Here is a 27368-nt window from a genome sequence, read left to right as displayed (position 1 = left end):
TTGGCAGAAAGACCTAATATGTGATCCTTATGAGTTCTTCAATTGTTGCAAAACATAAACATTCAATAAGGGGTTCAGTAAAGTAGATTAAATGTTATTTAAAACATATGTTGTAGTTGACCTCATGGCTAAATGGCCTGGTTCTGGAATCCATGAATTATCCCAAGGGTAATTCTTATATGGCAAAGTTTTTTGTTTTGTTTTTTGGTTTTTGTTTTTTCATGCTTAAATACTTGATTTCCACAAACACTACATAGGGGAATTGAATAAGAAGTCAAAAAGTCATAAGAAAAGGAGAAACCTTGTATTTTTACTGCTTTTACTAGGAAGTAGAAAACAGTTTTAGTGATAGGCTATGCTTCATCTTGAAAATACAATTGGGTATTTTAGGCCTTCACAAATTTGATTTCATTGTCTTTAGTAGTAGATGTTAGAAAACTGAATGAGAGGCAGAGAAATTAAAGAATAAACTGGAACTCAGAAGCCTTCAAGTGGTTGTGTTCTACAGTTTGGAGCATGAATTTTCTTGTTTTTAGACTTTCCTTATGAAATATTTTAAGTATATAGTAAAATTTCACAATACCAAAACACCCATGTGCCCAGTTTCTTAACACTGCTGTATTTGTTGGAAGGTTTGAGTGTGGTGGGGGTATGCAGTAAAACATTACAGATACAATTGGGGCCCTCTACCTAGTTCTCTGCAATCCCATTCTCCTCCTTATCCCAAAGTGACTGGTATATTTAGCTGTTTTTGGTGTTTTAACTATAATACTTTTTTTAGTGCTTTAACTGTATACACACACACACACACACACACACACACACACACACACACATAAACTATGAGAGATTGATTTGCAGGTTCTAAAACATTATGTAAATGCTTTTTACTGTGTCTATCTTCACATTCCTTTCTTAATGCAGTATTATATTCTTGAGATTTATATATGTTAATACATACTTATTTTTAGTATAATTATTAACATAGTTTATTTTTTCCCATATAGTACTGTATGAATATGCCAGTTTATTCTGTTGAGGATGTACAAATGTTTCAGTATTAGGAACACTACTGTAATTAAAATTCTTGTATTTATCTCTATATGCATATGTGAGTGATTTTCTAGGGCTGTATTGTTCAATACGGTAGCCACTAGCCACATGCGGGTTTTTTAATTTAATTAAAATGTAATACAATTAATTTTGTTCCTTGGTTGCACTAGCCACATTTGAAGTGCTCAATAGCCACATGTAACTAACAGCTAATGTATTGGGTATTATAGATAAAGGATATTTCTGTTACTCCAGAAAGCACTGTAGGACAGTGCTGCCTGGGATTTATATGTGCTTGTGGAATTGTTGGTCAGGTACCTCTTACATTTTACTAGATTGCAAAATTGTTCTTACCAGCAGTATCTGAACATTCCTTTTCTCAGTTGTCTTGCTAAGAATTAGTATCAGTAGACATTTTAATTTATTTCAGTTTTGGTAGGTGTGAAGTATATTTCATTGTGGTTTTAATTTGCACTTTAAGAATGTGAGGCTGGTCACATTTTCTTATGTTTATTTGCCTAAAGTTTCCTATTTTGTGATTGCCACTTAGTGTCTTTGCTAAATTTTTTTCTGTTGGAATATTTAAAATTACTGTTTGTAGAAGTTCTTTATATTTTATGCATACTAAGTCTTTGTATTTGTTGCACATATCTGTGCTTCCTGTGTGACTTGTCTTTAACTTTGTGGTGTCTTTTGTACAAGTTTTATAATTTGATGTAATCATATCAATCTTTTTCTTTTATGCTTTTACACCTTAAGAAATTCCTTCTACCCCAAAGTCAAATAGTTTCCTATATGTGCTCTATAGAGTTCGATCTTTTCATCCAATTGAATAGGATTTTTGTGTAGAGGTAGAGTTTGAGACTGAAGTTCTTTGCATGTTATCTTGCCATTTTTTTTGAACAGTCCACTGTGATATGTTGAGTTTTCTGTATGTGTGTGAGTCTATTTCTGGGCTCTAGTTCTGTTTCATTGGTCTCTTTATCACTATACCATTATTTCATTTGAAGTTTCTTAAGATAAAAGGAACAGTGGTGGTTAGGTCTATGTCCTCCCCCCAAAAATGATTTAACTGATGATAAGCTGGAGGATTATAATTCATAATAGAAAATATTAGCAAATGTTATTAGTACAACTAGCAGATGTGAACAAGAACATTTTTTTCTGTAACGGTATTTGAGGCAAGCTTGGCTTAACTTAGAAAGAATTTAAAAAATGGATATTTACTTATTTAAACCAGGGCTTTTTTTTTTTTTTTCTGTGCCCAAGGACAGAGGAATCTGTTCCTGGTCCTGCAGTACCATCCTTCCCCAATGCTATTTGCAGCATCCAGTGTGGGTGTTCCTGGAGATCATGTCTCCATCTCTCTTGCTGTTCTTTTTTGCCTTTCTGTCTTTGGTTGTTTAGAAGCTGTTCAGTCAGCCCTCAGTTCTTCTTCAGGAGGAATCATTTTATAAATAGGTGTAATTTCATGTGTTCCTTGAAGGAGATGAATTCAGGGTGTTTCTGTGTTGCCATCTTGGACAAGAACTGGATGATTACTTTTTGGAAAAAAAAAAAAGGTGGTTTGGCCAAGTATGAAATGAAGAATTAAGAAAAAGCAACATGAGCATTGTGAGTAGTGATTAAGAAAATGAGTTTTAAAGTCACACTGCCTGTCCAGTGATCTGTGAGCTTTGGCATGTGAATGGGATACTCATAGAAGCCACTTTAGAAAGTGCTTCTGTTAACTAACATTAAGCACCAGTTACCTGGCAAAGATCAAGGGCATACTAAATAGTTGTTTCTTTTTCTTTCTTTTTTTTTTTAAGATTTATTTATTTATTTGACAGAGACAGAGCACAGATAGGCAGAGCGGCAGGCAGAGGGAGAGGGAAAAGTAGGCTCTCTGCGGACCAGGGAGCCCAATGTGGGGCTTGGTCCCAGGACCCTGGGATCATGACCTGAGCCGTAGGCAGACGCTTAACGACTGAACCACCCAGGTGCCCCTAAATAGTTGTTCCTAAAATAACTGGACAGTTTTTGGGAGAGGCATGAGAGGATATTTAGGACAATGTGTATGTACAAATGAATAAGAAAGACTTGGATTTGGGAAGATTTATAAATGAGAACAACAGTGGGAGACTAGCTTGTGTTCTTCACCAGCAAAAGTGAAAAACAGTGACTAAGATAGTGCAGTACCGGACACTAGGTGGTGCCATTAGCCTAGACTGCTTATTTGATATGTCAGGGGGCTGAATAGCCTCAGGGTAGAAAGATAGATAGAAAGGCATTCAGAAATTAAGGGGTTAGTCAGGAATTGCTGATATAGTAAAGGTGTGAATTGTATTATTAAGTATATTTTGAATTAATATGATACTTTTTCAATATTTTCTTCTCCAGTGTTCATTTTGAAAAATTTCCTGTTTTAAAAGTTTGTCTTTCAAATTGTATTTTAAGAGTAACAATTTGTTTCCAATTTAAAAATAGATTATATATGAAAATCTATTTCTATTACAAGATAACTGAAGTTTTCATATTAAAATGATGTAGTCAGAAAGAACTTAGTGTTTTATTAAGCATTAGGCGCTCTATTCCAGGTCAGTGTGCAACTCCATTAAGCTTTTTCAAATACTGAAACTAGTTCCTTGATTTCTGTTAATTTGTTTTAGGTTTCAGTTTGAGAATAATTAAGTACATCATTTGATTTCTGCAGATTATTTCCACCATTAAATTTTTACTGATCAGTACACTGAACAAGTGACAGAAATCTCCCAACTCAGACTGACTTAAGCAAATGGAAACTTATTGGGTCACATAATTTAAAAGATCATGGTGTGGCCAGTTTCAGGTGAAGCTTGATCCAGTGGCTCAAATAATGTTTTTGGACCCTCTTCAACTGTTCCCTCTGTTTATCTTGGTTTTGGCTCCTTTTGCAAATAGGCTCTCATCTCCTGGAGGTAGGGTAGCTGCCAACAGCTGTCAGTTTACATCCTTTGCACTTTCTTGCATTTGTTCTAGTGGCTCCAAGAAAAGTTGTGGTATTTGATCATATTGGGTCTGTTTAGCTTGGCTTGAGCTACCTACCTGCTTGTGCAGTTGGATATAGAATTAGCACTGCTGGAAATACATAGATGAAGAATGTTGGAGAGAAAATCTCTTAACAGAAGAGAAAAAAAGAACGTGGGAGAGATGGTTCCCCAAAAGCAAATTTGGAGTCTTGTTTTGGGAATAAAGAATGGTTGTAAAATGACAGTCACTTATTTAGGAAAGTTATCTTAAAACTGTTTTCATTCTTTTGATTTTATTTCACTAGACTTTGTCTTTACTTAGATCCCATTCCTGCTACTTATTAGTTATGTGACTCCTAAGAATTCATTTCATTATTGACAAATTGGGGTTATAGATATTGTGATGATGAAATAAGATAATGCATGTGAAATACCTAGCCTCCTGCCTGGCATATATTAGATATTCTAGAAATGTTAATTTACCTCTGAGCATGATTATGAGCCAGGCACTTTTGGGTTTTATCAACACTGCTATATTTTGTATTTGTTTGTACTCTGTCAATATTTCAAATGTAGTAGTTTTTTTAATGATAATTTAAAAAATTATTAATTTAATTTATTGATTACCACTTTCAAGTGCTTAATATGAGAGTTGAAAGATACTGTCCTATTCACGACTTATTTGTATTTTTATACTTGTATTGAATGTGTAGATTTCATTCCTACAAGATTTTTGTAATTAATCTATGTTGGAAAATATAAATTATCTTTAAAGACAGCAATAAATATAGCAAAATTATGATAAATGGTTTTATTGTTTGGGCAAATAATACAATAGCTTCATGTGTTTGAGGAATAGAAGGAAGTTGGCAGCAGGAGAGAAAGATGAATGATTAAATATTATTTAAACTTGTTTTTTAATTAAAGTGCTTCATTGCTGTGCACAATATTCAGAATGTATTTTAAATGTAACATTAATTTTTCAGTTACCATTTATCTTTGTTAGAAAATATTGCTTATATTTATCATAATTTTTTTCACCAACTATAAGGCTTTTGTAATTCATTTAAGTTAACTGGTGTGTAGTCTCAAGGAAAGAACCCCTATAATGGTTTTTAAACTATTTGAACATTAGATATTTGGTAACCCACATTTCCAATAGCCAGCAATACACATAAAACTCTTGATAGTGATGGAATAGAACTATAAATTTTCCTTATAAAATAACATAGTGGCACATCATTATTTGACTTATAGCATATTTAAATAACAAGCTGTGTTATACTGGTATCTTTTATTCATAACTGACAAATATAAATATAAGATATAAAAAGTTCTTATCAGATTTCACCATATAAAATTTTGTAAACGAAATAAAGTCACATCAGACCAAAGGATGTTGTAAACAGCTGTGTCCCTGTCATTTTATTGTTGGTTATTGTGTTTATTATTCTGTACTATGTTCGCTTTGTTTGTGTTTTAACTGCAATTCATTTTTAAGAATATTTGTGTGAGAGCGATAGGAATATGAAATGCTAATAAGGAGAAGAGGTATCAATCTGATGGTAATTAAAAGTAGAGAATTTTTTTTAAAAATGGAAAATGGTGAAAAGTTGGTTTTTGCAATAACAGGAATTATTTTGAAGACAAAACCAGTGATTAAACATGTATAAAGTAGTGTGCCGGTGCCCCAGAGGTATTGCTTAATAGGTTATATCTGTTGATATTTATCGTATCAGAAATTTAAAAAGGGGCACCTGACTGGCTCACTTACAGTGACTCTTGATCTTGGAGTTGTGCATTTAAAACCCGTGTTGGGTGTAGAGTTTACTTAAAAAAATTTTTTTTAATTTAAAAATTTAAATGGAGACATTTGAAAATATTTATTAATACATTTAAAGATAATTGTAATAAACCCATTATTACCATGAGTAACATAAGTAACATAGTTTTGTAAAAAATATCTACATTTCCCAGACTAAAAATACTGTAAAAAGAGTGGTATTGTTTTACATTTTTGCAAATCTCTTTAATGTCTAACTTAATAGAAGGCAGATGGAGTCTCATCTGCTTCTGCATTCAGTCTGTTGCAATATATTGATTGAAATATCTGATATAAATATGTATGTTCAAATATTGATATTGATTGAAATACATGAATGAAATATTGCCTTACACAGATACTTAGATTATAGCAGGTATAGCTCATAAGAGGACAGTAGAAGTTTGGAGAACAAATTTAATCTCTGAAAACACACATATTAATACCCTAGAGGTATTACCTTAAAAAATTTTCAAAACAGAACAAAACGAAATACACAAGCATCCACTCCATGCCACCAGAATGATGTTGTTATGTTATGTACCCTCTGGAAAATTTCACTGGACAGATGTACAAGAATAACATTGGAAAAAGGCAGACAATTTTAACCTGTGGATTCCCTGCAAGAATTTTAGAGACCCATGTGATTCATGGACCATGCTTTGAGAACTGCTGGTCTATACAATTGAAAGTAATCAATAAGAAATATTGGTAGAAATTCTTTTGAATTTATAGGACAGTCTGAGTATCATTGAGCATCGTGAATTATAATTACAGATGTCTACTAACTTTATATAAAGTAAAGTCCAAGCATTTGAGGGTTTAAAGTGTAAAGCAGTGTAGATGCTGGTGATCCAACTTGTCACAGCCAGAGATAGTTCTGTGGGGTTATGGCCCTTCAGATCCATGTGATAACCAAGTAAGTGGCAGAGCAGCAAATTTGGATACCATAGCTGCTAAAATTTTCTTATGACACTTGTGCACAGATCATCAAGAAGAGAGAAATTCTCTTACAACCAATATTTAGTGTAGACAAAGCTGTAATATTTTGGAGAAAGAACCCTGGTAGAATGCATGTACCATCAAGTTAGGAGTAGAGGATCACAATGTAATCTTCTATCTGACCAGACCGTATGTAGGGACTGGTTATGTTAGATTAAGGAACAAATGAGACTTAGCCTACCTATAAATAGGGCTTCTTTCTGTATTGAGAAGTTTTCTTAGTATACCATATATTCACCCTGACATCAGGTTGTGGGTTTTTTGATACCTCCACATTGACAGTTGTTAATGTGAAGCATGGAGACAGTATCTTGTAGTAATTGTCATCTCTAATGTTGGAACTATTATGTCTAACTCTACTGATCACGTACTTTAGCCATTTAAGTTTTCATGCTTAGAAATTAAAAGTATTTGTTTTACACTTTCATTCAGATATATTTTAAGGCAATTTTGTTTATTATTCTTTTTTTTTTTTTAAAGATTTTTATTTATTTGAGAGAGAATGAGAGAGAGAGAGAGAGAGAGCGTGAGAGGGGGGAGGGTCAGAGGGAGAAGCAGACCCCTGCCGAGCAGGGAGCCCGATGCGGGACTCGATCCTAGGACTCCAGGATCATGACCTGAGCTGAAGGCAGTCGCTTAACCAACTGAGCCACCCAGGTGTCCCTGTTTATTATTTATTCTAATAATTGTAATTATTTAGTATGACAAAGCCATTTGGTATTGTCATATTTAGCTTCACCTTCTCTTTGTTAAGTCCAGCAAACAAATACTTGTTTCTTCTGCGTAGAAACCAACCGACACTGCAAATCCATTTATACTACATTATTTGCAGGGATGTAACATGTAGGGAAAGCTTAATTATTCAGCATATACTTATGTTATGATGTGCAAATGATTTGTTTACTGTCTTTAATGTGACTCAGTCAAAATCTATGTAGATAATTTGCATAAAGGGAAAGTATTGCTACTATCTTTTGCATTACGGAATGTTAAGTATAGAATTAATTTTCCTTGTAAGGGATGTGAGATATTTTTTCATTCTTTATTTCTGTTTCTTCAGTTTCTATGAAAATATAGATTTCTCTTTTTTTAATATAAGAGGAATAGAACAAATGATGGGAAGATTACTAGTTACTGGCAAAATCTGAAAGTGTTTGCTTATCAGCTGTCAGTCTCAAGCATTTTCATAATTCTCTAACAGTAAACAACAATAAAGAGAGTAGGTAGGAGGAAGGGTGATTGATCCTGACCTTGAAACTTTGAGTATAACTCTTACCTCCTGTTAAGAGTACCCTTGTGCATAATGTTTCAGTGACACTGATCTTTGTCTTGTTATTTCAACAGGTACTCATTCCTACCTTGAGACCTTTGCATATGTTGTCTCCTCTTTTTGGAATGCTCTTCCTTATGGTTCTTTTGGACTTCTTTTAGTTCTCAGTTCAAATGACACTTCTCATAGCACTAGTCATATATGAAATGACTTTGTTTCCTTGTTTATTATCCAACTCCTCTAACTAGAGTGTAGAAGCTCCTTGAAGGCAGGAGCTTTGTCCTCTTGACTTCTATATCTAGCTCCTAAGAGCGATTGACACACAGTAGGAACTTAAATGTTATTGCATGAAGGAAGGATGTATTTAAATGCAGTGTATGATGAAAACATTAAAAATATGCCTTATTTTCTAATTCTGATTATAATAAAAATGTGCTATTATAAATGCTTAATTTTATAGCCCTCAAATAGTGCTATCTTATTGCTTCTTATTGTGATGGATGAATTACAAGTCATCCTGTGTTTAATTCCAGTTCAGTTTGGTGGAAGTCTACTACTTGGTTTGCTGTTAGATCATTTTGTCAGTATTCCTATCTAATTATTTCATTTACACAGTCTTAGTCAGCAATTTACAAATAAACTGAGGTCCTGTTGCTCCAAGTGGGGCTTCCACCTATATCCAGCTGCAGTCTGTCCATGATTTATAGTAGACCTCTTGTGAGGTCTTTACAGTGCGCAGACTTGGCCACAAATGCTTGGGCTTTTTGTCTTAAGAAAGCAAACTGGTATAATCAGAAGAAGTAGAAAAGAGTAAAAGTAGACAGTACAAGAGAGGAGAGGATTTTTAGGATGGATAAAATAGGTTCTTGAGTAAAAGCGAGGTAGACATGGACTTTTGCAGCCCAGGTCCTCCTTCAAGGAGGAATTGCAGCCTGGCTGTAGAGAGAAAAGTAATCAGAAAGCTTTCATCTGTCAGCTCCTTCAGGCTCTGCCTCTTTTGCCGAAAGCCTCCTTGCCTAAATAAACCCCAGCCTTCCCAGGGCAGCTCCCCTCCTGCAAGATAGAGATATAAGGGCCCAGCCATTTTGTTCGTACCTGAGACAACTCTGACAAATAATATATTTCCAGAGATCCCTGCCAGGTTGCCTGAGGTTGTGTGAGGTCTGTACTGTAGTCTGACTTCCTGCTTTGCAGTCCCTTCTCCCCTTTTCACAGGGGTTGATCCTTAATAAACATCTTATACCCCAAACTATCTCAGTGTCTGTTTTAGAGAATCCAGATTGTAATAGGGAGTTTTTTGAATCTTTTGTAAAATTCTGTGCAATTTTTTTCCCTGGGGATATGCATTATTCTGACAAGGTCTATAGCTTTCAGAATATTCTTAATGGTAGATTAAAAACTACACATCTTTCTTATCAAAGACTTAAGAAGGAAAGTCTTTTGATTTTTTTTTTTTTTTGACTTAGGGTCAAACTAAATATTGTAAACCTTTGATTTTGATCAATAGTCAAGCCAAATTCTCCAGTGACACAGCATTCTCCAGTGACACAGCAATTAACTTCCTGGCATGGGCCACTGGAGCTGGTTGTAATATGCTGCTGTGATGGTTCTTGGAAGCTTGGGAGAAATGATGGCCTATATTAAATGAAGTAGAGATGTCAGGGCTGCCTGGCAGATAGTAGAGCAAGGAATCAAAAGGTTCCCAGAAGCGAGCATGCTAGAATGGATCTACTGTATTAAAACCAGAAAGACACTTCGTTTGTCAATAATGCAATAGGAAATGTAGAGTGAAGGGAGCACCAGCATCATTGAGAAGCCTCAAGAGTGGCTATTTATTGTGGATGGAAGCTGATGCTTTTACAAAACTAGAGTCTAAGTAGCAAGGGGGATGATAGGATCTTGGAGTAGTAAAGGCTAGGGAGCAGCACTTAACTGTCAAGCAAGGATGGTGCAGTAGTTTTCTGTTGTTGCTGTACAGATTGCCAAGAGTTTAGCTGCTTAAAACAACAATTATAATCTCATAGTTCTGTCAGAAGTTGGTACAGTGTGTCTTAACTCTGCTGGTTCTCTGCTTGAGGTTTCATAGGCTGAAATCAAAACGTTGGTGGGATTACATTCCTCTCTGTGGGTTCTAAGGATGAATGCTTCCATGCTTATTAAGTTGTTGGCCAAATTCAGGTCTTTGGAGTTGTAGGACTGAGGTCCCCATTTGTTTGCTTGCTGTTGTTCACTGGTCTTTTATCTCTTTAATCTCCACTGTATCTACAGTTATGTGTGTGTGTTTTTAAATTGATCTCTGTTGTACCTTTGTTTTCTATTTGATTGATTTTTTTGCTCCTCTTTCTTTCCTTTTACATTCTTTGGGTTAAATCTGTTGTTCCTCTTCTAATATCTTTTGTAATGTTTTATGTGTACTTGATAAGAATATGTGCTCTCTAGTTGTTAGATGAGGAGTTCCATATATTTAATTAGGTAATTATATGATCGTCTCATGATCTGGCTTGTAAATTGTTATTTCTTGCATATAATTTTTGTTTATACTCTTGACTGGTCAATAATGAAAAGAGGTATGTAGAAATCTGCTGGGATGCTAGATTCGTCAATTTCTTTTTAAGATTTTAAGACTTTTGCTTAATATATTTGATTCTAGAATTACTGTCTCCCTGGTATACTGAACTTTTAAGGAAATCATTATGTAATATCCCTATTTTAATTAATAGTAATTACAGTTCAACTTCTTTCTTTTCTTTAACATTTGACCAGTATATTCTTTTTTTTTCTTTCTTTAGAACATTAGGTGTCCTTATGCTTCTGATGTACCTTTTGTAACAGCCATTAGTTGGATTTTAAAAATCTAATCTTAAAATCTTTCTCTTTTAGCATAATTGTGATTTTTAAGAATTGTCCTCTTTCTTTTTTCCTCCTTTCTTGCCTTTTTTAAAAAAAATGAGTGCTTTTACCTGGAACCTTACCAGTGGAATTATTAAACTTCTGATTTTTGTGGGTTTTTTTGTTTTTTGCTTTTTGCCAACTTAATCACTAAATAGTGGTGTTTCAGCCTATGTCTAATTTGTATTTTTTTTAACAAGTGAAGTTGAGGATCTTATTTAAAAACCATTTGCTTTTCTCTTTCTGTGAAATGTCTATTTATATCTTCTGCACCACACTTACTTTTTAGGGGAATTGTTGGTCTTTTTAGTGATTTCTGGGAGCTTTTTATGTGCTAGGAATGTAAGTCCTTTTGTGATATGAGTTGCAAACGTTTTTACAAGGTTATAATTCGGATTTTCTTCTGCTAATTTTATTTTTATTATATAGTGGAATTTGTTTAAGACTTATAAATCTGTTTTTTTGCTCTTATTTTTTTGATCCATCCTAATTTATTTTCATACACAGTGTGGGATATGGACCCTATTTTATTGTAAAGATTTTATTTTTTAGTAATTTTTACATCCAATGTGGGGCTCATACTTCCAACCCCGAGATGAAAAGTTGCATAGTTTACCAACTGAGCCAGCCAGGTGCCCCCTCTCTTATTTTTTATAGTAGGTTATTTCGATTAGCAATAATCGCGCCTCGGATAAACCTCATTGGCTACGATACTGCCACTGTGCAAAGCTATATAGTAGGTTATTTCGTTTTCCCGTACTGTTTATTGAATCCTTCATCTCTTTGTCATTATTTTGAGATACCACTTTAACTGTATCCCAATTTACATGTTTATTATTTGTTTTGGACTTTTTCTCATGTTCCATGGATATGGCTCATTATTGTGTGCCAGTTTAATTACTGAAGCATCATGAAAGTTTTGTTTTCAATTGGGCTTTGTCCCTCGTTTCATTATTTTTTTTAGAGCTTCCTAGTTTATCCTTCCTTCCTTATTTTTCAAAATTTTATCATGTTGTTTCATCTGTACCACTCATCCCACAAAAACAACAAAAAAATGAAACCTGTTGCTCTTGATATGATTATTATGTTAAAATTAGAAATTAAATGAAGGTAAATTGACATATTAATATTGAGTCTTCCTAAGCAACAGCATGGTTTGTACGTTTTTTGCTTCAAGTTTCTGTTAATGCCTTCAGGAGTGTTTTAAATTTATTGTCTCATAGGTATTATATATTTTTAAAGTTTATCTCTTATTGGTTTTGTGAATCAAGATCTTTTTAAAGTGGTTTTGGTTTATATAAATGAAAGTTCCTGACTTTTATACATTATTTTTCTTACCCATGTACCTTACCACCTTCTCTTACTGTTTTATAAGTTTTTTGTTAAATTTTTAAAAAAATTTTTAAGCTGTGCAATAACAGTTTTAAGTAGTAATAGATTTATTTCTTGATTCCCAATATTTATTCCTCTGGTTTCCTTCATTTTGTTTAATGGTGTTGGCTAGTATTCAAGTGTGATGCTAAATGGTTGTGGTGAGAGTGGAATTTTTGTCTTAGTTATCACTTGGCAAATTAGTGGTATAGTTATGCATTTCATGGTATTCCCCTCACTTTCAAAAAGCGTTATTTTGTAGGCTATTTTTAGTGAATTTTTTTTTTTAAGATTTTAATTATTTATTTGACAGAGAGAGAGACAACGAGAGAGGGAACACAAGCAGGGGGAGTGGGAGAGGGAGAAGCAGGCTCCCCACGGAGCAGGGAGCCTGATGCGGGGCTCAATGCCAGGACCCTGGGATCACGACCTGAGCCGAAGGCAGACGCCTAATGACTGGGCCACCCAGGCGCCCCTATTTTTAGTGAATTTCTATCACTGGACTCTGTTACCACTTTGTGCTTTTTTTCCTACTGCATGGCAGCTTACAGTGTACGTTTTTGGTTGTCCCATACCATCAATGATTATTCCATCTCTACCTCATTGATTTACAATACCTTCTGATATGTTCCTAATTTTACTGAAAATAAAGTGCTGTTTTCGTTTTCCTTGATTTTGCATGATTTCCAATAGGAGGAAGAAAGTGTCCCATGAACATTAGACATTCTTGTCAGAAATTTCAAACTGAAAGTTGGAAGCATCCTGATTTGAAGTACAATTCCATTTTTTTCCCTTCGTGTAGAATTGAAATATTTAGAGTTGCTCAGATTTGAGTGATCTTACTCCACTCTTAGGGTCCTAGCTGTCATAAAACCAACTTACTTAAAGCAGACCTTTTTTGTGCAAGGCTATTTTAAGTCTCAGTAGTTAGTTTCATTTTTATTTATTTATTTACTTATTTTTTTGTCAAAATTGTGTTTGTATTTCCAAGGCAGTGCTCCATTATCTTCTGGCTTTCAGTGTTCCTGCCGTGAAATCTGATGCCCTTCTGATTCTTGATCCTTTGTTTGAAACATTTGTTTTATTCTACAAAAGGGAAAGCCTTTTAGGCTCTTTGTCCTGATAATGTCTTTGTAGGGGTCTCTTTTCATCCATTTTGTTGGACACATTGGTGATGGATTCTTTTGACATGGATCATGTCCATTAGTTCTGAGAAATTTTCTTGAATCATTTATTTGATTTCTTCCTATTTTCTTTGTTCTCTCTCTCACTCTTTGTTTTTTGAACTCCAGTTATTTGGTCATTGGACATCTTGGAGTGGTCCTCTAAATTACTTTTCTAATTTTATTTTGCTTTTTGAGAAATTTACTGTCATTTTTATTTCAAGGGGTTTTTATTTAATGTTTTTTGTTTTGTTTTGTTTTTTAGTAGCATCTGTTCTTGTCTCATGGATGCAATATCTCCTGTCATCTCTCTGAAGATATTAATAATAAGATAAAGTTTTTCTCAAGCTTTTGTCCCATCGTATGTCTCTCTTTCCTCCAAGGTGTCATTTTTAATTTTTGTTTATTTTGGCCTCAGTCTTTCACAGTAGAGATTTTCTTTAAGTATCTGGTGATATTTGTCTCTTTGCTTATTTTTAAGGGTGGGAAATTGGAAGAAAGACAGGAAATGTACTGTGGATGTGTAGAAATGACAAACTGTTTGTGTCACTGTTAAATGATCTGGTTGGGCTGTTTTGTAGCAGAATTCCATGTTGCTATCATTAGGTTGTTTCTTAAACTAGTTCGATTATAGGAAGGTTCCTTTCCTAACTGCCTTCTGGAATCAAGAAAGAGAAAAATATTGGGAGATCCCAAAGTTTATTGTGTCATCTTTCTGTTAATCCTCATACTTAAATGTATTTTTTGCCCTCTTTTTATCCTCTTCAGAAAATGGACCTCTTTAGTCTTTTGCCTGGATAAGAAAGAGGTTATTTGCCCTGATGTGCTGAGTCCAGGATGGGCTCTGGAAGTCTGCCTGCAACATTTATGTCCTGCCTTCCCTCCCATTCCTAAAGATTCCTAATGCCAGTCAGTGCCTTTTGGGAGTATGACAGTGTAAATTTGATTGCTTCCCAGTTTTTTTCTGCCTTTCTCCACTTCTGTTTAGGATTCAGCTTTCTTGGGTCTGTTGAGTTAATAATCATTGTTCCTCACTCTGCTTCACAGTATCCAAATTTTTGTCACCAGTGTTTCCTTTTTGTCTTTGAGAGTAATTTTAGTTGGGGTTCAGGAGGAATGAGAGTTTGTGTATGTATTCAGTCCCTTGGTTTTTACTTAAAGTGTGACATATTTTGAATTACTGCTTTTATCTTATTTTGTCTTTCTTAATGTAGGTGGAAAATTATTGCATTATGTAGTAATTTCCTGATTAGATGTTCATTTGGTCAGAATTGAGATATTAATGGTTATAAAAAGAGTTGGGCACATTGGCATATGTAATATTCATTTGAAGCATGTAAAGGAAATAGTGACTTTTGTATATTATTATATATGTAATGTGTGAGAATAGCATTGATTTGATTCTTCATTTCTGATACAGTTAACTTGATACTTCAGCTTTCACTGCTCACTAGATAGCAATGTGCTTTATGGGAAGCTGGGTTCTTCTTTACCTTCAGGGGCTGAATCTGAATTAATCTAAACCAATCTTGGCTAGTTAATTCCCTTTTCCAGTGATTGATTTAGTTTCAAGTGGCCAGCAACACCTGAAGTTTAGTGAGAAAGTTTTCCCTTTTTTTCTTGTTAGATATAAAGAAGGGGCAGTCTTTCTTCTGAACTTTGGACATTAAGTAAAGTGATACTTGGAAAAATTGTAGCTGGTTTTGAACCATTAAGGGACAAAAGTTAGCACACTAAGGATGGCACAGGGAAAACATGGCTAGAACCAAGACCTCAAATGATGAGTTATAAATTAATCCCAGACCTGTTTTAGCCCTGGATGTTTTGTTATATGCGGTAATAATTCCTCTGATTGTCTTAAAAAACCAATCAAAATAAAACATTACTTGTATTTAGCTAAAAGAAATCCTAAGTAAATAAATGTTCTCAAGTTCAAATTACATAAATATTAAAGCTCAAAACTGCAGTTTTCTGAGAAGTTAGTAATTATTGTTTTTTACTAAAATAAGCTGAATTGGATATTTATATCATGTTCTTTCATTAGTGTTGTCTTTGTCCATAACTTCGGTGGATCTGACGTTTTAGCTGTTTGGTGAAACTGGTAATTTTAATCTTTTGTTTTGGTATGATTCAGGTTGACCTGACATTTTAATAAGTCTGGCTCTTAGGACTGATTAAAGAAACATCTTATTTGTTGAAATATGTACATTTTCTTCATGAAACTGGTTTTTCTTTTTATCTGTGGCTTGTCTTGCCAAAACTTTGAAGCATATGTTTTTGATACTGGCATTACATTTTTAATTAATATTTTAGATGCAAAGGTGACAGTTTAAAAGATTGTTTTGTTAGTGGCTTATCCTTAAAAGCAAGTGGCATTTGGTTTTATTTTACAATAGAATTTAATCTTATATGTTTTTTGTTAAAGTAATGTTAACCAAAAAATCTCTTATTGAACTATTTGTGGTGAGCTTTTTAAGGATGTTTAAGATTTCACATGGAGTTTAACTGATCACAGATGAAGTTGTAAATTAATACCTCATGAGCGTATTTGACTGCAGGGCATTGTTTGTGAATCAAAACTGCTTTGTTCCTGTAAACTGTGAAAGAGGTTTAAGCATATGGATTAAAATTGCATGGTGATTCCAATGTACTTATGAAAAGACACTGTAGTTGGATGGTTTAAGATGTACTAAATATTATCAGTGGCTTTAAATTGTAATAATTCCCTATGCTTTTAAGGGTTGCAAGATTTCGCTTTATTTCGTTTTTGGATTTAACCACTTTAATAAGAAATTGTTTTGTTGCTTTTAAAACTGTACATAACAATAAGAATAATCATTGATATATGATGATAACAAACTGAAGTTTCCCAGAAAACATGTATTTTTATGTGTTCATGAGCATATCAAATATATACATGAAGTTTTTTTCTTGTTTTCATTTAAGTCATTCTCTTACCAGAACCTGTAGAATGAATAATTGTTCATTGATAATCTTCTACTATAAGATCATTAAATAAGTGTTGTTTAGTGTCAACTCAGATTTTTTTGTTGCTATTTTTGTTTTATCATATGTGAAAGTCACCTCATGTAGAATGTACTCTCTGGCCATGACAAACTGAAGTTTCTTTTATTTATTTGTTTGTTTGTTTGTCAGAGAGAGAGCACAAGCAGGGGGAGTGCCAGGCAGAGCAGGCAGAGGGAGAAGCAGGCTCTCCGCCAAGCAAGGAGCCCCATGCGGGACTTGATCCCAGGACCCTGGGATCCAAAGGTGGACGCTTAACTGACTGAGCCACCCGGGTGTCCCGCAAACTGAACTTTGTATTGAAAAAATACCAGAAAATAAGGAAGTCTTGTTCTGGAAGACAGTGATTAAGTTAGAGGAAGCAGAAGCAAACTAAATAACTTAAGTCAATAAGGCAAACACTAGATCATGCTTAGGAAAGGTTGTTGGGAAGCTTTTTGAGTGTCATCCTTTTATACCCCTTCACATTCTTTGAAAACTTTGGTACCTGTTCTACAAATATTCTCTTTAATCTTGCCCTCTTAGTTCTTGTGTGGATGATATTTCCAGCACCAGTTACTACACTTCTTAAACTCCTCTATTGTAACTAGCTTTATATCCATTCCACTTCAGCAGCCCTGTTTCCACATTCTGAACCTAGTCCTTGCCTTGACTGCTTTAAAAAATTTTTTGTATCTGCTTTCTGTTTAGCTCCTTTTATTTTTATTTTATTCTCTTTATTTAGCCTGAGTGGCGTGGTTGGTTGTTTCAACTACATTTTAAAATTGCCTTCAGTTCTCTCTCCCTTTTGACCTTGCCAGTTTCTTCTTCTTTTTTTAAGATTTATTTATTTATTTATTTGCCAGAGAGAGAGAGAGAGAGAAAGAGAGAACACAAGCAGGGGGAGTGGCAGGCAGAGGGAAAAGCAGGCTCGCCACTGAGCAGGGAGCCTGATGCGGGACTCGATCCCAGGACCCTGGGATCATGACCTGAGCCGAAGGCAGACGCTTAACCAACTGTGAGCCACCCAGGCGTCCCTGACCTTGCCAATTTCTAAACCTGGGTCAGTTTAATTGCATGCCTTGCTTCTTGACTTTTTATCACAATTAAGTTTTTTTCGTCATAGTAGACGTTTTCAGTGATCTTTGGTTCTACTCCTTAAACCTTCAGAAGCAGATTGTTTGCCAGCTCTTATTTATCATCTAAGATGTCTCTCAGGTCTCACCCGTCTTTGCTGCTCTCAAGTTTATTGCCCCTATCATCATCTCTTGCATTGAATCCTGTTGCCCATTCCTCTCGCTGCATTTCTCCAGTTGCTCTTTCTTTCTGCCTTTCCTATCCCATTAACACATGAGGGATTGGATTCCCATCCACCCACCTCCACCCCTTCTTAATAAAGAGAAGCTTCTTTCAGTAGTTATTCTCAACTGAGGCACCAAATATTGAATCTCCGTGTAGTGTGTATTTAGTTTTAGAAACACCCTAAAAGTGATTTTCTTCCTTCTTCCTGAGGTCCTGCAGGATCTGTTGCAGGACTTCCTCCATTCCACCTTCTATAGAGCTACAGGAGTCATCCTTCTGAAACATGGATTTGTTCACTTTGCAAATGTATAGCAGCTTACTTTTTGCCAAGTACTGGATTAGCTGCTAGAGTAAGGAAGATAAATGCTAAAGTGTTTGCCTTTGAGAAAAATATTAATAACAAAATATATCTGTCATTTACTAGAACTTTTATTAAGTGTTAGGCACTTCCTGGATTTATTCTTATAAAAGTCCTTCAGTATACATACTGTTAGTCATTGTACAGGTGAGCAAACTGAATCATAGAGAATCCTGAGCAATCACACAGCTAGTGATTCTATAAACAAGTGATAAGTGTTATGATAATTACTTGAAAAAGGATCTCTGAGAGCATAGAGGAGAGATATCTATTTTAGGATTGGAAGATTAACAATTAAAGTAGGCTTCACCGAGAAAATGATGCCTTAAGCGGAGTCTTTCAAGACAAATATGATGCTAGTTATAAAAAATGATACACAGAGAGGTGCCAGGGTAGCTCAGTCGGTTAAATGGCTGACTCTTTTTATTTTTTAAAGAGTTTTTATTTATTTGACAGAGAGAGACACAGCGAGAGAGGGAACACAAGCAGGGGCAGTGCGAGAGGGAGAAGCAGACTCCCCGCCGAGCAGGGAGCCCAATGTGGGACTCGATCCCAGGACCCTGGGACCATGACCTGAGCCGAAGGTAGATGCTTAACAACTGAGCCACCCAGGCGCCCGAATGGCTGACTCTTGATTTGAGCTTAGGTCATGATCTCAGGGTCCTGGGATGGAGCCCTGCTTCGGGCTCCGTGCTCAATGGGGAGTCTGCTTGAGAATTCTCTCTCTCCCTCCCCTTCTCCTACCCCAACTCTACCCCAACTTGTGTGCGCAGTCACTCTCTCGCCCTCAAATAAATAAATAAATAAATAAAATCTTAAAGAAAAAAACAGTACACAGTTAGGAAGGTATGTGTGTGGCATGGTTGTACTTGTGAACGGTCTTTGCAAAAGACATGCAGAGACATGAGAAAACATTTTATGGGAAGACCTCAATATGACTGAACCATAGTGCCTGAGTTGGGGAAATGAGAGTGGGTTCAGCAGATATTAAGGTGTTAAACCAGGTTGTATTACATATATGCGCTGATAAGTTTAGATTTATTTTAGTAGGTGATGGGGATGATTTTAAATAGGAGAGCTAATTGATTAAGCATTCTGAAGAATGGATTAGAGCAAATTAGTTTGTTGGAGTAGCCTAAATAAGAAATAAGGAGGTCCTGAAATATGTCATTGAGATGGAAGGGGAAGAAAGGTAGAACTTGAAGGCTCTTTGAGAGGTGGAATCAACAGACATAGTAGTGTAAAAAGTGAGTGAGAGGAATGATTTCTCAGGTTATCTTGGACGAGTAGTTGTACCAATCCAAGATATAGATAGGTAGATAGATAAAGATATAGGTGTGTGTGTGTGTATTTATTTTCATTTATTTAATTTGAAGTATTGTTTTTCAAACACCTCGGCCAGCTGTGAGCTTGGAGACCTTCTCATTTATCAAGCCTTACCTGAATGCCCGACAGCTCCGTTACGGTCTGGTTCCTGGGAGAGGGGGCACAGTGGAAGTTCTAGAACTTGCCCAGCTAGTAGAATCTCTTGAGTTTAAATAGCTTCTGAACTTTCAGTTTTCACATTTTCCAGCACTGAAAACAAATTTTGGCTAGGGGTCACGTAAATCAGTATTGTGGTTTAGAAAACAAGTGACCATGGTAAATAGAAGTAAACTTTAGAAACTTGACTATAGAATTCTTCACCTAATGATCTTACTGTTTTTTGCCTATTTATTGACTATTACAATATTACAATATTATAGTGAGGTTAAGCTATACTAGAGGTATCTCTTTATATACCTGTGGAATGGAACCTTAACTATTTAATACAGTAGAAAGTGGGATGGAAATTGGGTAATATTGTCACCTCCCTTTTCTTTCTTAATATCCATGGAAGTTATTTTGCCTTAAGAGATTATTTATATGAAAAGCTTTTATAAGCTTGTATTGCAAGTGAATGGGGGAGAATGGGTGCTTTGAAAATTATGTCAGTAGCTAGGAAATGAAAATATCAGAATGAATTAAACCATGAGGTTGTGACATAGAGCCTGGATTAAGCTTTATTGTAACTCAGATATTACACACACACATAGAAATACAACACATACCTATACTACATAAATTCTGTATTCACTGAAGTCTTTTTTATGGCTTCTTTCATGAACTACATACTATTTTTGTTATGACACTTTGCTTTACACATAGTAGGTATTTGATATATATTTGTTGAATTGAACTGAATATGTATTTCACCTCTCAAAACTGTGAAGATGAAGCCTCAAGCAAATATGTCCTTTGAAGTGTGATGAAGGTTAAGATTACTTAAAATTTATCCTTATTTTAAAAATAACATGATTCTTTCTGATTGGTTAGAATTTGGAAAATACATAAAAATAGAATGAAAAATATAAAGATCATCAGTAATTCCACTGAGAATAAAATAAGATTACCATTTGGATTCCCTTTTAAGTAATTTTTCTGTTAAAAACAGTACATTTTTTAAAGAGGTGAGTACTTCGGGAAAGTTTGGTCAGTTTACTTTCTTAAATTGGTGCTTTTCAAAAAATTTGAAGCAATCTCCTGTAATGAATCTTCTTTTGATGATTTTTAAAGGACCTCCACCCCCTAAAATAGAGGGAAGAAAGTTCTCCTTTATGGAAAAAGGAGGGATGGAATGTATGATGTCATAGTATACCTCAAAATTGATTTATTTTTGTAGATACTTGGGTACATGTGACAAGAAAACTAACTAGTACTAGCTTTAGCTAAAAAAGGAATTTAGTAACTCAAGTCACTAAAATGCACACACACAGAAGTATGGATACAGTTGGGCCTTAGGGATGACTAAATCTAAGGACTCAAAAGCTGCCAGAATTTTTTTTTCTTCTGTTCTTCCTTTTATCTGTCTCTGAAAAATTGTCTTGTTTGTTAAACTGCCTTTTTTTACTTCATCCTTTTTCTTTTTACTTTGACCTACTGTCTTTTCTTGGTTTTGTGCTAGTTCTTCTTCTTGCTTTTTTGAAAAATTATTAGTACTGTTTATTAGTCATTTCATATATTGTTTTTACATTTATATTTATATGCAAGATAAATATCCAGCAAAAAATAGTTTGGTTTAATATTTTTATAATATTTGCAATGTATTTCACTATTCTTCCTCAAAAGAGTAATCTCAGATGAAACATCTCTGATAGGATTGTCATTTGTTTAATGGCTAAAAAAGCCTATCAATTTACACTAGGTACCAGGAGATAAATTTTAGTATTTGTGACCAGTATTCATATTCTAAGGCATTAATGCTTTTATGAAAGAGATGTGTTTTACCTACAGAAGGAGAAAAATTAGTTTCATTTTTTTGTGTGTGATTTACAAAGTTTTCCCCGTTTTTGCTCAATGCTTTCTTTTTTAAAAAAGTATACATTGTTTCAGGCTTTTCTTGTTGATCACCTAATGTGCTAAATGTGTTTTGTTAAGGTGACCCTTTAAGATTGCTCTTACAGACTAAAGAGAGAGGCACTGCATTTTCTAATGTTGTAGAAGAGGTTATATTTAGCTGTTGGTATTTCAAGTTGGAACACTTCATTCTACTGTGACTTTTGTTAATGAGTCATCTGGAGAAAATGGGCTGCCTCTTGCTTTTAGGAAGAGTCTGTAGCAAATAATAATAATAAGTTAAACACTGTAGGAGATTTTCTGCCAAATAACAAACTTAAAATGGAAACTGTTTCATAATACATTTTATGGCCCATATGTAAAATATATGCTAAAGAATATAGAAGCATTTTGCTCATTATTATCTTCAGCTGACAAAAACAAAAAAATAATAATCCTGATGTCACATATAATAAAAAGAAAGCATTTTCTACCAAAGCATTGTTTAGATTGTTATGACTTATAGGCAAATGGGAGGCTAACATAAACTCAATGAAATTCTCTTATATACAGGATACATAGCAGTGGTCAGATCTTTTTTTAAAAGTTTTATGTATGTATGTATGTATGTAAAAATTTTAATTCTAGTATAGTTAGCATACAGTGTTTTGTTAATTTCAGGTATACAATATAGTGATTCAACAGTTCCATAATAGTGCTCTTCATTTTCATACATGTACTCTTTTTTTAAAGATTTTATTTATTTATTTGACAGAGAGAGACACAGCGAGAGAGGGAACACAAGCAGGGGGAGTGGGAGAGGGAGAAGCAGGCTTCCCTCGGAGCAGGGAGCCCAATGAGGGGCTCGATCCGAGGACCCTGAGATCATGACCTGAGCCGAAGGCAGACGCTTAACGACTGAGCCACCCAGGTGCCCCTCATACATGTACTCTTAATCCCCTTCATCTATTTCACTCATGTCCACTTATTTCCCCTCTGGTAAACTATCAGTTTGTTCTCTATATTTAAAGAGTCTGGTTTTTTTGGTTTGTCTCTTTTTTTTGCTTGTTTTGTTTCTTAAATTCCACATGTGAAATCATACAGTATTTGTGTTTCTCTGACTGACTTATTTCACTTAGCATTATACTTTCAGGATACTTCCATGTTGTTGCAAATGGCAAGATTTCGTTCTTTTTATGGCAGACTAATATTCCATTGTGTATATATACCACATCTTCTTTATACATTCATCTGTCAGTGGACACTTGGGTTGCTTCCATAAGGTGGCTTTTGTAGATAATGCTGCAATAAACATGGGGGTGCATATATCTTTACAATTAGTGTTTTCATATACTTTGGATAAATACCCAGTAGTGGAATTACTGGATTATATGGTAATTATATTTTTAATTTTTTGAGGAAACTAGCAGTGGTCAAATCTTAAAGATAATTTTTAGTAACTGGGGCAAGTTTTATGATTACTGAAATACTAATTTTTTTAAAAAGTATTTTTATTTTACATTACTTAACTTTTTCCCATTTTTTAATTTTGGTAAAATACACATAACATAAAATTTACCATCTTAATCATTTTTAAGTGTAGGTTTAGTGGTATTAAATACGTTCATACTGGTGTGCAGCCATTACCACCATCCATTTTGTACCTCTTTCTCTTATAAAGCTGTATCGCTGTACCCATTAAGCAGTCATTCCTCTTCTTCTCTGTCCTCTAGCCCCTGGCAATCACCATTCTACTTGCTGTTTCTATGATTCTGACTACTCTGAGTACCTCATATAAATGGAATTATGTAGTATTTGTCTTTTTCTGTGGCTGGCTGATTTTACTTAGTATAATATTCTCCACGTTTATCCATGTTGTAGCCTATGTCAGCATTCCCTTCCTTTTTAAGGCTGAATAATACTGCATTCTACATATATACCATATTTTGCTTATCTGTCTGTCCATCAGTGGACACTTGAGTGGCTTTGATGTTTTCGCTTTTGTGAATAATACTGCTTTGAATGTGGCTATGCAAATATCTGAGACCCTGCTTTTAATTTTTTGTGTGTATATATACCCAGAAGTGAAATTGTTGAATCATATGATAATTCCATTTTTAATTTTTGAGGGAACCACTGTACTGTTTTTCATAGTGGCTATACCATTTTACATTCCCACCAACTGTGCACAAGGGTTCTAATTTCTTCATATCCTTGCCAACACTGGTTGTTTTCCAGTTTTTTGATAGTAGGCTTCCTGATGGGTGTGAGGTAGTATCTTGTAATTTTGATTTGCATTTTCCTAATGATTAGTGATGTTGGAATTTTCTTGTGCTTTTGGCCATCTGTATATGTTCTTTGGAGGAATGTTTATTCAAGTCCTTTGCCCATTTTTGAATCAGGCTGTTTGTTTTGTTGTTGAGTTTTAGGAGTTCTCTATATATTCTGGATATTATTTTCTTATCATATATATGATTCATAAATATTTTTTCCCATTCTGTGGTTGTCTTTTTACTCTGTTGGTACTGTCTTTGATGCACAAAGGTTTTTAATTTTCATGAAGTCTAACTTATCTATTTTTGTTATTGCCTATGCTTTTGGTGTCATATCCAAAAAATCATTGCCAAATCCAATGTTATAAAGCTTTTGCCTTATGTTTTTTCTTTCTTGCTTTCTTTTTTTTTTGTTTGTTTAAAGATTTTATTTATTTATTTTGAGAGAGAGAGCACAGAAGGGGAGGGGCAGAAAAAGAGGTAGAGCGGAAATCTCAAGCAGATTCCCTGCTGAGTGCAGAGCTCCACATGGGGCTCGATCTCACAACCCTGAGATCATGACCTGAGCCAAAACCAAGAGTCAGATGCTTAACTGACTGAGCCAGCCAGGTGCCCCATTTTTTTTTTTAAAGCTTTCTTTATTTTAGAGAGAGAGATCATGAGCAGGAGGGGCAGAGGGAGAGGGTAAGAGAATCTAAAGCTGACTCCATGCTGAGTGCAGAGCCTGACCCAGGACTTGATCTCATGAGCCTGAGATCACAACCAGAACTGAACCAATTGGTGGCTCAACTGACTCCACCACCCAGGTGCCCTGCCTTATGTTTTTTTCTAAGAGTTTCGTAGTTGTAGCTCTTAAAATTTATACCTTAAATCTATTTTGGATTAATTTTTTCTGTATGTTGTTTCTTTGCATGTAAATATCCACTTTTCCCAGCACCATTTGTTGAAAAGACTTTTGTTTTTCCATTGAATGGTCTTTGCATCCTTGTCAAAAATCAATTAACCATATATGTGAGTGTTTATTCCTGGATTCTCTATACTATTCCATTGGCCTATATGTCTGTGTTTTTGCCAGTACACACTGTTTTGATTATTGCAGCTTCATAGTGAGTTTTAAAATCAGGAAGTTTGAGTCCTCTAGCTTTGTTGTTCATTTTCAAGATTGTTTTGTCTCTTTGGGGGTCCCTTGAGATTCCATATGAATTTTAAGGTAGATATTTTTCTTTTTCTGCAGAAAAAGTCATTGGGATTTTGATAATGTGCTAAATTTCTATAGTTTTTTTGTTACCTCATATTTAATTTAGTATTACAACTTTACAAAATTAGAAATTCTTTGAAAGTTAGGTAGTTGGCAAGGGATTTGGGAGATACCATTTCTAATATTGGCTACCTTTATACATGTCACAATGATTGCCTACTTCATTTTTCTCATCTGCATTTTGCCTACTGCATTTTCCTCATGACTTTTCTTGCAGAAATGAAAGGAGGTAGCATGGAATAATGAAGTATATCATAATGAAAAATATGAAGATCTTATAGTTCAGAATTTTGATACAAATTATCTTTTTTGAGGTGAACTTTGCCAGTTCTTTCTTGGTCACAAAGCACTAAATCAGTACCACCACGAACTATGGGATTTTTTTTCCTTTTTCTCAGATTGATTTATTTAACGTGGATCTGTCTGTCTCTCTCTTCACTTTCTATCTATCTATCTGGAACTATTGTGAGCTTACTGTTGGTTTGCCATACAAAGTATGCTAGTTCTTTACCGGTTTTTTTAATTTACAAAGATCATGTGTAATATACTGTAGGGGAATTTTGACCTTTTGGTTCTGCCTTAGGAAAGCCTGCATTTTGGTTCTTTTTGCACTTGACATCAACATCAGGCTATATAGGCCAGTTTCTGCCATGGGGGGATAGTTCCTGTTGTGAAGTCTATTCTTTTTGTGGGACTCAAGGAATCATTTCTTTGTAGTGAAGTACTGTTCGCCATGGCATAATTCTTTGTGTCCTTAATCATAGCAATTTTGGAATATTGGAGAATCAGTCATGTTTGAGAGATTGATTGGCTGATTTGTTCTTTCAGCATTTATTTAATGATTGTGCTTGTATTTTTTTATACTCAAAACTCAACAAATCCAAACTCAACTCCCTATCTCCCTTGCCCCCTCCCCAAACTGTTCCACCTGCAGGCTTCTCTGTTTCACTTGATGGCAACTTTATCCTTGTTGTTTAGGCTAAAAACCTTAAAAGTATTCTTGATTCTTCTTTTTCTTATAGCACATATCCAGGTCTTCACACATTCTGCTGGACCACCTTTGAAATATATCGCTTCTTACCATCTACCCTGCTGTAACCATGTTTTGTGCTTTGTGCCACTGTCATCCTTTACCTGAATTATTATAATGGCCTCTTACTGAGTCTCTCTCCATCCACCCTTGCTGCTTTCCTTATATTCTCAGCCCAGCAGACGAGTTGACTTTTTAATAACATAGATCATGATACTCAGATAAAAATAGATATAGAAATGGTAAAGAAAGGAACTATTATTTGCAGGTGAAATTACTATATTTTTGTAAAACAAAAAATAACAAATGAAAAATAATTAGAAACCAACATTGACTTCGTCGGTGATTACAGAATTAACATACAAAAATATGTTTTTAATACTTTTCTTAATACAAAGAGTCACGAATGATAAATTAAGAGCAATATAAACTGAATACAGTCAGATATCAAGAGACTAGTACAAGTCGGTTTTATTCCAAAATGAAAGGATAGTTGAGAATTAGGGGATCTATTAATATGATTTACCATGCTTCTCCAACTGCTTCCCAGAGGGTTTCTGTTGTTTGCTTAACAGCACCAGACCAGCTAAACCAATGAACTCTGCTATCTGGTGGCTGAGCCACACTTTCTCAAATCAGGTCTGATCCTTTATAAATTTTTCCTTCCTTCGGTACTCTTCAGTCAGCCCTGGAGTACCATATGGAGCTTTCTTTTTTTATCATAGTTAATAATTCTTTATGTTAAAATTTCCCAGTTTAACTTATTGTGTGGTTTTAATCTTTTGATTGGACCCAGACTGATGTACCATTTGATTTTTGGAGAAATTTTATATGATTATTTTCATAGATGCTAAAAATGCATTTGCAAAACTCAACATTCATTCTTCTTTTATTAACTTTTTATGAATTGAAGTATAACACACATAGAAAAGTATACAAATCATAAGTGTACAGCTGAAAGAATTACCTCAAAGTAAACATACTTGTTTAACCACCAACCAGTTCTAGAAATAGAACTTGGCCAGGAGCCCAGAAACACCCTTGGCCCCCCTCCTTTTTTCCCCAAAGGTATCCACTATCCTGACTTATAACACCAGAGATTAGCTTTGCTATTTTGAACTTTAAATAAATGGAATCATATAGTGTGTATTTTTTGTTTCTGGCTTCTCTGGCTCCTCTCTGTTGGTGTGATTTATCCACATCATTTTATGTAGTAGTGCTTTGTTCATT

The 27368-nt window shown here is 34.7% G+C and overlaps 1 protein-coding gene and 1 pseudogene across 8 annotated transcripts in view; one reads left to right on the top strand and one right to left on the bottom strand.

Moving 5' to 3' along the window:
• Positions 1 to 27368, top strand: part of ADK (adenosine kinase) — a 492673-nt gene that overhangs the window by 103040 nt on the left and 362265 nt on the right. The window lies entirely within an intron of this gene.
• Positions 11677 to 11757, bottom strand: LOC112807712 (U4 spliceosomal RNA; annotated as a pseudogene).

This window comes from Callorhinus ursinus, unplaced genomic scaffold (genome assembly GCF_003265705.2).
Source record: "Callorhinus ursinus isolate GAN/ISIS: 27379988/994484 unplaced genomic scaffold, GSC_fseal_2.0 scaffold31, whole genome shotgun sequence".
Lineage (NCBI taxonomy): Eukaryota > Metazoa > Chordata > Mammalia > Carnivora > Otariidae > Callorhinus > Callorhinus ursinus.
Note: the sequence above shows the minus strand (reverse complement) of the source record. Positions and strands in the feature narration are given on the sequence as shown.